General features: G+C 45.1%; 1 protein-coding gene across 2 annotated transcripts in view; it reads left to right on the top strand.

Annotated features, from left to right (window-relative positions):
• Positions 1-597: 597 nt before the first annotated feature.
• The window catches only part of Tgfbrap1 (transforming growth factor beta receptor associated protein 1), a 64,512-nt gene continuing 53,012 nt past the window's right edge, over positions 598-12,097 (top strand). The window contains exon 1 of one of the 2 annotated variants that reach the window (XM_076833395.1): positions 598-690. The gene's annotated coding sequence lies outside the window, so the exon portion shown is untranslated. Of the gene's footprint in view, positions 691-1,010; positions 1,092-12,097 lie in introns of those variants that run through there. The other variant, XM_076833394.1, reaches the window with a different exon arrangement.

Below are 12,097 nucleotides of genomic sequence, written 5' to 3'. Positions count from 1 at the left end.
CAGCACTGTCAGTGGATGGGACTTGTGTGTGCCCATGAAGTCACACTAGGGAAAGGGGTGGAGAATAGGTCACAGGAAGAAGATTAATTCTTGTTTCTTTAATTTGGGTTTTTATTCTTTTTTCATCCTTTGAAACAGAAGACCACAGAGTGGAATATAGTATCTGCCTCCCGCTTGTTTTGTGGATGACATCTTTGTCTCACAGTCCAAGGGACTGGAAGAAAGTCCTAGCCGCGGGTTACCCACTGATTCTAAAAAGTCTGGGAAAAATCACAGGGGAAATTTGCCTTTCTAAGAGTTGGCACTGACAATTCTGGAGGGAGCTTTCGAATTCTTCCATCGTGAAATTAGATTTCTAAGAGGAGTTCCTGGATTCATGGTAACCTCAGCTTTTTCATTGTATCTTAACCCAAAAATAGCAATTAATAGACCAAAAGCAGCAGCAAAACTCCCCAGAACTCGCTCTTTAAACTCCTATAAGTAAGAACATCACTCAAGCATACTCCTCCCAGAGAATTCCCTGCGGTCCCGGGCCAGGGCCAGGGGAGGGCCTGGGGCCCGGTGGCTTAGCCCCACAGCGCCCTTCAGCCCAGCAGGGCGGCCGCCTGCGAGTCGCTCCCCGCCTGCTCTCGGCGGCGGCGGGTGAAGCGATTCCCGGGAGCCCGCCACCCCGCCGTCCACCGCCCGCAGGTACATCCCGAGCGCGTCCGCCCAGCCCGGCGCCGCTCTGGTGTTGACGGAGGCGAGCGGCCGGGCCGGGCGGGTGTTGGCCGCGAGCTGCCCAGGCCGGTGGGGGAGGAGAAGCAGCGACTCCGGCGCGTCGCCCACGCATGAGCGCCGCCGGGCCCAGGTCGCCCCGCCGGGCGGGAGCAGGGGTGGCTGGGGCCGGGGGCCGCGGCCTGGGCCGGGAGCGCCTGGCGGGCGCCGGGCGCGGGCACCGCGAGCTCCCGCCCTCCGCGGCGCCGGGCGGCCGGCCCACGTGACGGGAAGCGGCGGCGGCGGCGGCGGGGCCGAGCAGCCCTGGAGCCGCGGGCCGGAGCGGGCGGCGGGCCCCAGGCCGGGGGCGGCGCGGACGGCGGGCGCGGGCCTCGGTGAGCGCGGAGGGCGGCGGCGGGCGCTGGGCTGCGCGGGCTGCAGGGGCCGTGGGGCGCGCTGGCGGGTGAGCGCGGCGTGCGCGCTGGGCTCGGGCAGGTGTAGTGGGACAGGACCGCTGGGGACGCGGAGCGAGGGTCTGCAGCCTAGAGCAGGTGTGCAGGTGTGGGCTTGGAGCCCGGGGTCCAGTTTGGGGGTCCGGCGTGCTCGCTGGGGGAGCCAGTGGATGTTCCCGTGTTTGTGGGATGGGACGGGTGTGCAGGAGTGCGGGGTCAGCTAGTGTGTGTGTGCGCGTGTGTGTGTGTGTGTGTGCGCGTGTGTGTGTGGAAGGTGGAGGAAGATCTGGTGCACCTCGTCCTTGGCTTGTGTTTCTGGGCACAGGGATCTGGAAGGACTGTCCCTCTGTGCCTCTGGAGCCTCCACCCCTGATCTGAATGGTTTCCCTGAGCCCCTTACATCTGAGAGCTAAAGTTTGGGGTCACAGGGCCTGAATTGTTGTCCTGAACTGGGAGATTAGGCAGGGGCATGTTGAGCAGAGAAAGAGGCCTCTCGCGGGGTTCCTGATCCTGTCTTTGACATCAGATTGAGGGCTGGAAGGTGCACCCTATGGGATTTTCTCTTTCCAGTGCCTTCCAGAAGGACAGGTGGGAGTTGGTGGGTTGCCTCTGTATGTCACATGGGTTGACTTTAAAGACTGAGCCTGTCCAGTTTTGTGCTCTCGCTGTAGTGTCTGCTTCAAGAAGCCTCTCTCCCAGGCCGCTCTGGGACCCTTCCTAGACCTGCTGGAAATGGGCTTCCCACAGGCAAAGAGACCACATTGGGCGCTGTGGTCTTAGTGGGGTTCAATCACTGATGCCCTGGGTAGCCACCTGATTCGACAGGAAGGAAGGCAGAATTGGGTGTGATTGTGGTTGGTGATAAGTTAAGGCACTGAGAAGGTGTGCAGGGAGGATCCTGATGCAGCATGAGCTGGTTTGCTGCATGGTACCCGCTACTCCCTCTTGGTGGTGGACATACTTCTCTTTTTTTAGTCAGCAGAGCTGGTAGATAACTGCATACTCCAGCTCCATGGACAGATAGGAAGGAGCATTTGGCCAGCTGCTTCCTTTTCTTTTTCCTTCTATTTCTGCCAGGCAAGCAACCTCCACAGTTGTAGCAGCAGCCTCTTTGGTGTGTAACAAAAGACAGCCTAGGACACTAATGGAACCCCCTGGAACCTCTTCACAACCAGCCTTTCCCAGGCCCCGTTTCATCTATGGCATGGGTCTGAAGGCCATAGCCATGATGAGTGTGGGCTGTGGGTTCAATTCCCAGCTATGGCCCTTGGGCAATTTGCTGCACATTTTGATTTCCTCAACTAAATAGGGTTACTATTATGAAAGGTTCATGGAGTCTAATAGGAAAGTGTGCATGAAAAGCACCTGACACAGGGCCTGGCACTTAATAAATGCACAATAAATCACTGTTAATAAATATAAATGAGAGTGTAGGGCCATATCGCTGTCAGTTCTGAAAATCTATGGTTTTATGCTATGAATAGTTATTAACCCAATGACTGCTTTGTTCTGGAGTTAGATCCATTGTGGATTCTGAATTCCAATTTGCTGTATACATCAAGACATGAATTTCAAATTCACTTGGAGAAGAAGCATGGTAAGAGTCCTGACTTCCTTCACTCACATTGTAGAGTTGGGGACAGAGCTGGTCACCACTGCAGGCTCCCAAAGCAGAACCAACCTTGTCCTAAACCTTTCAGAGAAAGGTATCTGAATGGGGTCCGTTCCTCCTTTAGACAGCTCCAAGTGAGGAGTTTTAAAAAGCATAGACTCACTGTCTTGAAAGTGCTGTATTTTCTAGGGTTGATATACAACTAGCATTTCTGTTCACGAGAGAGAGAGAGAGAGAGAGAGAGAGAGAGAAAAGGAAGTTATTGTGCCTTATTTTTTCATGCTGATATTAAAAATTTGTGATCCTTTAAGAAAACTCGAGGAAATTTTGCTTAATGGGTTGAGTGTCTTCATCTTGGTCAGAATCCAGTCCTCATTAGAAATACATTAAAGTAATCATTTGTGGTAGCCAGGTGTTTGGATTCTGCTGAATAATTTGGCTCATACTTTAGAACTTGTCTCCTCAGTGGCAAACCTGACCCAGTTATTTATATATATATATATAGAAAAGTTTTATATGTGTATACATATATATGTATACACACACACACACACACACACACACACACTAAATGTAGAAGTAACACCTTAATTCGAGGCTACCCTAAATAAAAAGATTGAATGCTTCCTGCAGAATGTATTCAGAAATCACACTGATGATTTGAGATCAAAATATTTTTCTCATAGTCAAGTAGCTGCTGTTGAATCTTTAAAGATTCAAGAAAAGTAATGTTTGTCAACGAGGACAACTGCCTACATCCCATAGGCAAGTGATAATTTTTCATGACTGTTGAAAAGTTTTCTAGTGAAGAAGTTGTTATCAAGTAAATGCCTTAGAAACCCCCATTCCCATTCTACTCCTTTCTCATTTCCCCCCTTCCCTCCCCAATTCCCTTTTTCCGTTGTGTTATGGTTTGGATCTTAAATGTACCCAAGGGCCATATGCTAAAGGTTTGATCACCAGCCAGTGGCACTGTTGGGAGGTGGTAAAACCCAGTGGAAAGAAATGATGTCATTTCCCAGTGATCTCACTGGGGATGTGGCTTTGAAGGGGGTTTTGGGACCCCAGCCCCTACCTCTCTCTTTTGCTCCGTGGCTGCCATGAGAACACTCCCTGCCTTGCCACAGGCCCCAAAACAAGGGAGTCAAGCAACCACACACTGAAACCCCTGACACCATGAGCCAAAACAAATCTTTTCCTCCTTTTAAGTTGATTTTCTCAGGTACATTGTCATAGCAACGGACAGTTGGCTAACACAAGTTGTAACTGTTAATGATACTCTTATTCTATATGATGTACATATATATCTATATACATATATAATATGCATATGTGTACACACACTATACGCATATGGTGTGTACATACCACACATGGCATGTGTATATGGTGTGCATATATATGTATAGATACCAAAACCCTCAGAGGCTAAGTCCCTTATACAAAATGATGTAGTATTTGCATATAACCTATGCACACCCTCCTTTATACTTTAAATCATCTATGGATTATTTATAATACCTAATGCAACATAAATGCTGTCAATTAGTTGTTATACGTATTATTTAGGGAATAATAACCAAAAACAGTCTATACAAAATTTTTTTTCCAAATATTTTCAATCTGCAGTTGGTTGAATGCACAGAGGTGGACCCACAGATAAGAGGGCTTGATTATTATTGCCCAGGCAAAAGGACATCAACTATGAATAGTTACATATAGGTATACAGCAGGACAACATCATCAAGATGACAAATTAGACAGAGCTTAGCTGTGTCTCTTTCTTTCTTTTGAGCTCCTTTAGGTCATTGAAACAGGCCCATTTTGTTGTGACTAATCCTTTGCTATCTTCTTAATTTTCAAAAAGGGGGAAATTTGCCCTTGGTACAAATCAGTGAATTTGTTGCTGACTCCTAGCAAATTTCATGATTGAGTCATAAACAGACGGCTGTGGGTACTTAGAGAGCACACGGCCAGCCTGGGGTACCATTCAGTAAAAACAATTTATGTGATATAGATGAGTCTCCTGTTTTGGTAGGAAACGTGTAAATATGTTGTTCTGTGTCTGAGCAGATAGAATCATGGGAATCGTCTTCTAGACCCACAACGGGAATCGAGTCCTCTGCTGATTACCAGGATCCCCCCAGGATGAGCTGCAGCAGGACAGTCAGTTACCTTTAAGGTCCCTGGTGGCCTTTTGCATAGAGATGTTGCAGGAGGGACTGAATGCCAAGAGAAGGTCTGAGATCATACTGCCCACCCTCCATCAATACAGCAGGAAGGGCATGGCCTTGGAGTGGGGAAAGTCCCTGTGTCACCACCTTTCAGCTTTGCACCTTGAGCAGGCTACCTAACATCACCATCTCTCCTAGTAGTGTCTATTTCACAGAGTCATTGTAAGGAAGAAAATCAGTCTTTCGAAGGCTCAGTAGCCTACCAAACCCAGACCCCCGGGGCTGTCACAAAGAAAAGTCGCAATGTCAGGGCTATAGGCAGCTGGTGCCATCCAGCCTTAGAGCTGACTTTGTCCGGGGAAGCAGTGTGGCAGCTGGTTAAGGGCACCTGCCTGGAGCCAAGTTGCTTAGATTGGCATCCCAGCTCTCCACCTACCAGCCATGGTTAGTCAACCCTTCTGCACTGCCATTTCTTCCCTCCTGGCCCAGAGCAGCTAAATAATAGCATAGGGAAGCCTACAGTCAAGTCTGTAAGGAGGATAAGTTTGTGATTTAAAGCTTGCCATTCATATGTAGAATATTAAGCTAGGACACTACACTGGAGACAAGTCTCCTCCCCAAATGATTCAATAAAACAAATCGTACAATCACTGCAGTAGCTCCCCAGGGACATTAGGGAGTCTTCCAGTGGACACGGTTTGGTCTTATTCTTCATGGTTACTGATACCCAGATCTCCTGATCAGCCCCTTTCCTGCTGGAGATGAGACTCCCAGGTGGCCCCACCCTGCTTTGATCCAAATGAATATATTCTTATCAGAACAACACTATTAACCAAACTGCACACTGTAGTCCGATTTCAAGTGACTTTTTCCCATCCCAGCATTCCAGGATCCTTTTCCTGACCCAGTTTTGCCCAGTGCATTTGGCGGCATGTGTCCTTGGTCTGCTTTCCGTGACACAGTTCCTCGGGCTTTCCTGTCTTTTCCATGACCTCAGCACTCTTGAAGGGTATCAGGGATTCTGCAGAATGGCCCTCGGTTGGGGCGTGTCTAGTGTTTTCTCATGATTAGGTTGAGGCCGTGTATTTTTGGAAAGAACACACAGAGGTGACATGCTGCAATTACATTTTAATTTCATGCTGGGGTGCATTGTGTGTCTCCCCCTCAAGCAGTGGGAGCTTCTCAGATAAAGTTCTGGGGTTCCTGGTGGCTCTGCTGTCCTCAAGGTCACTGGTCTCCACGCCCAGGGAGCAGTTCTCCTTCCCTCTGCCCTGGTAAGCCATGGGAATCCTGTCCTCTTGCTCCCCCCCTCTCTATAGTTGCCACGTGCTCCGGTCCCCTCATTACCCCGTGAGAGCACCTGGAGGACTTAGCAAAGACCCTCCCTTCCCTAACCTGAAGCCAACTGTGGCTTAAAAAACAAAATTTCATGCCATCCTATCATGAAAAAATAATCTCGTGTGGCCATTGAGCCTTGAAGTCATACCAAACTGCATCTGACTTGAGAGCAGTCACTGAGATGATGTCCATTACAGTGATCATTGATAAGTCAGTTTATCTCCTAAGAGAGGGGACAAACCCATAAAGCCACTGAAATGTATCTTTTAGGTGTAACTCAGAAATTTTGAGATGCTTATGTGGTTGTATTAAATGTTATTTATAAGTGTATTAAATGTGTTATTGGGGCTGGGGGCTGTAGGTCAGAGGTAGTGGGCCTGCTGGATTCAATCAGCCGCACTGTAAACAAACATATAGACATGAGTAAGTGAGTTATTTCTACATACTGTGAAGAATTCCCCAAGGGAACTGGAGGTAGATATTGTTTTGTTAGTAGAGGATTTCTATTAACATTTTATTTTCCTGGGTTAGCACAGAGATGCATCTGAATATGGCTGGCAATGGAGGTTTTTGTTAGCAAGGTTTCCCTCTTCCCCACCAAAACAGAATTTCAAGGCTGTGGTTCGACTCTTTATTCAGTCAGCAGCATAGTGTGAGAGGGTTAAAACTTTCCCTCTGCTCTTTGAAGGTTCCATAATGAGCATCTCTGGAATTAACTGACAGTAGACAGATTAACAGGAGAAAAGGCACACAAATTTTTTACTTTGCATATGTGCAAAAGCCATAAAAATATATGAGATTTTAAAGAAGGATCTGATGATTGAAGCTTCTATGGTATCCTGAGCCACAGAAAAGATTAAGGGCAAGAGGTTCCTTAGTAGTGAGGGCCACACAAGTTTCAGGAGGGTGAGGAGGGAAATACATGATGAATAAAGTTTTTCATGGAAATAAACCTCTAAAGTAATAGCCCTCAGAAAATTTGTGGTACCATTTTGAACATCTCTTATCTAAAATCCAGAGCTTTTAAAATATCGATGTGGTCCCACAAATGGGAAATTCCACACAAGATCTTATGTTATTAATCACAGTCAGAACTCTAGCACTAAAATTATAGTATAAAATCACCTTAAGGCTGTGTGTGTGAAATGTATACGAAACATTAATGAAGTTCATGTTTAGACCTGGGTCCTGTCCAAGACATCTCATTATGTATATATAGATCTTCCAAAATCTGATACCTTCTGAGATCTGAAATACTTCTAGTTTCAAGCATTTCAGATAAGAGGGACTTCACCTGTAGGTTCTGTGTTGATCTTTAGTCTCTTTTTCTAGATCCTTCTTTAGACAGATAAGGAGAAAACCTTTGCCTGCATCTGTCCGCTCTTCCTCATTGTCCCCCTGTCAGAACACGAAAACACCACACTTTGGGGTATTGCTTTTTTTCAAGTCCCACTAATAGCATAAGAAATAGAAGTTTCCGGGAGCGGGTATGGGGGTAAAAAAGATGGTGGAATGAGATGCACATGATTACGCTAAGTACATGTATGAAGACACGAATGGTGTGAATAGACTTTGTATATAACCAGAGATATGAAAAGGCATGCTCTATATGTGTAATATGAACTGGAATACATTCTGCTGTCATATATATAACAAATTAGAATTTAAAAAGAAGTAGAAGTTTCCAGGCCAAAAGCAAAGAGAAAACTATCTGCAGTCATACCCACACCAGCGTCCCCAACCATGCACTGGCCAGGACAGGAGGGAGGATGCTCAGGGAGGACAGTTGGAGAGTCAGGCTCTGCTGAGTTCCATGGGGTGGCAAATGCAGAGTCTGACTGCGAGACTGTTCGGCCTTCATAACTGCCCACATCATTTCTGCTTTTGCCAGGTGGCCTGAGCCAGGCTGTCCCTTGGCATTCCTGGGCTCTCCCAATCCGGGCATCACTCTGAGATCTGAGGAGCTTGGCTCCTGCATATGCTTCTGGTTCCCTTCATCATCTTGGGATTGGTCTAAACAACCCAGGATGCTGGGCAAAGGCCTCTCTGCAGATTGCCCCCTTTGGGGACTTTTCTCAGGACGTTTTGCTTTGGGCTGCTGCGTCTGCTCTTGCAGTTTCTCTCCTGATCAAGTGGCCCTAATGTTATAACCTCCTGACTTGGGCTGTGAACCGCTGATGGGGCTGGCCACGCCCTGACTTCTCCCCCAGCCCTTTTTTAAGCTGTTAGGACTCCAGCAGTCACCACTGATTCCCTTCTGAGTTTCAGAACCAAGGTATGACATGTTGTTTCCTCCAGGACACTCCCTTGTAACAGGCATTGGTTTCTATGGCTTCTAACCTGCTTTACTCAAGCTAATTGAGAGATTGCTTAAGGAAATGTTTTTGTTATAAGAAGAAATCCCCTAATTAAGATGACATAAATAGAAGCTTTTAAAAAGTCATTGTATTTATAGGAAAACCTCAGACTAACAGAAGATGAAGAGTATTCATGCCTGATGCCTGAATCCCCAAGCAGGCAGTCAGTGGAAGGTGTCCCCTGTCCGCCACACCCACTTCTGAGTTCTGCCTTGACCTCACACATGTCACAACTTTCCATATACACCTGTGACCCTGTGGGCAGATGAGACCTGGACAAGGCCATGTTTCATTTAGGGGTATCACGTTCAGTCGACCCTAGCACTGAAGTAGATGGTAACCGTTTTCTGGTTAGTTTTCATTTCTTGGAAAGGTGTCCAGAGACTAGTCTTACCTCAGCATCCCTTTTGCAGTGTGAATTGGGGATCCTGGGAGGTTTCTTTGAACAGAAAGTGCTGGCTACAGTTCAAAATCACAAGTAGTTCCTCAAGTTATGGAATAATAAGAATTATTGTAGAATAACATAGAATATTATAACAATAAGAATATAATAAGAATTATAGCTGTCTATAACTTTTATAAGTAAGGAAAGGTTAACCAGGGTTAGGGTTTTAAGGGTTTCACATATTATGCCAAATCTGCAGTTTATATTTTAGTCAGTGGATTTCCTTCCAAAGGATTATTTTGGTTGTTTTTCCCAAAAAACATTTTAAAGAGGGCAGTGATGTGATGTTTTAGGTAGTGACGTGATGTTCACTTATGGTAGACTCTCATAAACTAAAAACAAGTCAGGAAAACTTGCTGTGAAATGAGAAAATAGCAAATCTAACTTTAGGTAGAGTGTCCTTTTTAAAATGCAGAAGAATTAATTTTTAGCTTGTTATAGAAAGTGCCTGTGGCTACAGAGTGTTGGGCCTTCCTCCCTCCCCAACCTGATGAAGTTCTGGTGTACATGTGGCTGCCCAGGGCTCTGAAGAGTTTGTTTCACTTAGGAATGAGGCTTTTTTGTGGATCCATAGAATGCCAGGGCATCGTACAGGTGATTCTTCTATTATGTGCCCTTCTGTAATAACAGCAGATAACAGAGTGCCATTCTCTGACTCAAGGGTAATCACTGGTAAAGATCCCTTAATAAATGCCACTTTGCCATAGCACTCTTAGAGCAAAATATTTATGCCTGACCCAGGTCAGAAGTGTGTGTATGTGTGTGTGTGTGTGTGTGTGTGTGTGTAGGTACATATGTGCACATAAATTAGAATCTTGTACTTTTGGATCTGTAAGCCTCTGCATCTAGATAACCTGTATGCTTTTTTAAAAGCTCTGATTCCATGTCTGATGTTTGCTGTGATTTTTTTTTTTTTACAAGGCCTGACCTTGGTGAGATTTAGTACAAAAAGGGGATTGAGGCAGTTTGTTGAACTTTCAACTAGTGGAAAAAGGAAGAGTGTAGATTCTTGGATGGCCCTGAGAGCCGGAGGGAAGTGGGGAGAGGTGTAGGAGGCAGGAAGCTGGCCTTGGACAAGCACTGCCCGGGAAGGCACAGGCACACCCAAGGCAGGGCATTGCTGCCCTGAGTGAGCTCTAGTCTTACCCCATATCTTCTAATAATCTACTCTTTTTTGGGGGGCAGATACCAGAGATTGGACTCGGGCACTGGGCCCCTGAGCCGCATCCCTAGCCCTATTTTGCATTTTATTTAGAGACACGGTCTCACTGAGTTGCTTAGCGCCTCAGCGTTACTGAGGCTGGCTTTGAACTCGAGATCCTCTTGCCTTAGTCTCCTGAGCTGCTGAGATTACAGGAGCTAATAATCTATTCTTCTATCAATGCTTTTGATCGGTAGATTCTCCAATTTGGACTTTGGTAATCTGAGAAATGACCCATTAAATATAGATGCAGTATAAACTACTCAATTTAGATGAACTAAGAAATTACAAGTAAATCACCTATGCATATAATAAGTATGCTTCCATGAAATGAATTTTCAACAAGGAGCAGGCAGTTTGTGATCCATTTTTCTATTTTCAGAGAAGGTTAGTTTGGGAAAAGAATTTTTCATATGTAAATATGTATATTTATGCACTAATATTTAATACACATAAAAGGATGTTTGTATTTTATTCTATGTTTAAGACATAGAGAATAATAATAAAAGCAGCCATCAGTTTAAGAAACAAAATATTACTGATAACTTTTTTTTAAAAAAAAAATCTATCCTCTGCCCATTCCCAGGGCCCTCCTCCCTGGATTTGTGCTCCTGGTTCCTGTGAGATGCCAGTAGGATCCACCCTTGTAAGGAGCCCCTGTTCATTCTCCTGCTGCTGTGTGCCATTCCAACCTGTGGAGGGAGCCTGGGGTGTTTCCAGTGTGCCCTTATCTCAAATCAGGTTGTTGGAAGCTTTCTTGCTCATGTCTTGGTGAACAGAAGTCCCACAGACCTACACCTAGAAGTAGAACCCAGCGCTCACTCAGCCATGTCAAGGGCTTCTTAGATGGGCCCAAATGGTTTCTACCAGCATGCAGGGTTTTCATTATTCCTTGTTCTTGTAAATACCTTCAACTGTTGTCAGTTTAATGGGTCCATAATGAACTCTCATGTAGTTTTAATTTGTGATTCCAGGTGACTGATCGGGTTGAATTATTTTATCGTGTTGATGAGTTAGATATTCATCTGACTTCTTCAGTGAAAATCCTGCGTGTGCCTTTTGCTGATTCCTCTATTATAATTCTTACATTAGGAGTTCCCAGTGTCATCCAGATGGCTTTGGTCAGACATGTGATGTTGGTGTCTCTTCCTCTAGTACACTTATTTTTTTCCCATTTTGTCTGTTCTCTTTTATGGAGTCTTCTTTATTTTTTGTAGTGCTGGGAATGCAGCCCAAGGCCTTGTACATGCTAAGTGAGTGCTTTACCTCTGAGCTCCATCCCCAGCCCCCAGTGGTGACTTTTGAATAACACAAGTTTTAACACTTTATCTATTGTGGATGAATTTATCCTTTTTTCCCTCATTAGGGTTTGTACTTTTTAAAAAATCTTCATTTAAAAATTCTCTCCTACCCTAAGATCATGAACATATTTTTATTCTCAAAGTTTTAAAAATTATGCCTTAATACTTAGGAATCTTAATCATCTGGAATCATTTTGATGTATGCTATAAGATATAAATCCAGTTTCTAAAAATTTTTTCTTGAATCTTTTGTTTATTGAATGTGCATACAATAACCATATTCAGCAAACAATTCAAGTTTCCATATATGTACAGTTTCCATATGTGAACCCAGAAATGTTGGGTTCTTGGTTAAACCTTGTAACTGTATTATTTTAGTTACTGAAGCTTTATATTATATTCTACCTATTGAATCAAGTCCCCTGACCTTATCTTTTTCAGAGATATCTTTTGTTTTTAGGCCTTCTCTGTCACATGAATTTTATTTTATTGATTCTGCAGTGCTGGGGAATGAACACAGG

This window comes from Callospermophilus lateralis, chromosome 14 (genome assembly GCF_048772815.1).
Source record: "Callospermophilus lateralis isolate mCalLat2 chromosome 14, mCalLat2.hap1, whole genome shotgun sequence".
NCBI classification, from domain to species: Eukaryota; Metazoa; Chordata; class Mammalia; order Rodentia; family Sciuridae; genus Callospermophilus; species Callospermophilus lateralis.
This window is presented reverse-complemented; position numbering and strand designations above follow the sequence as displayed.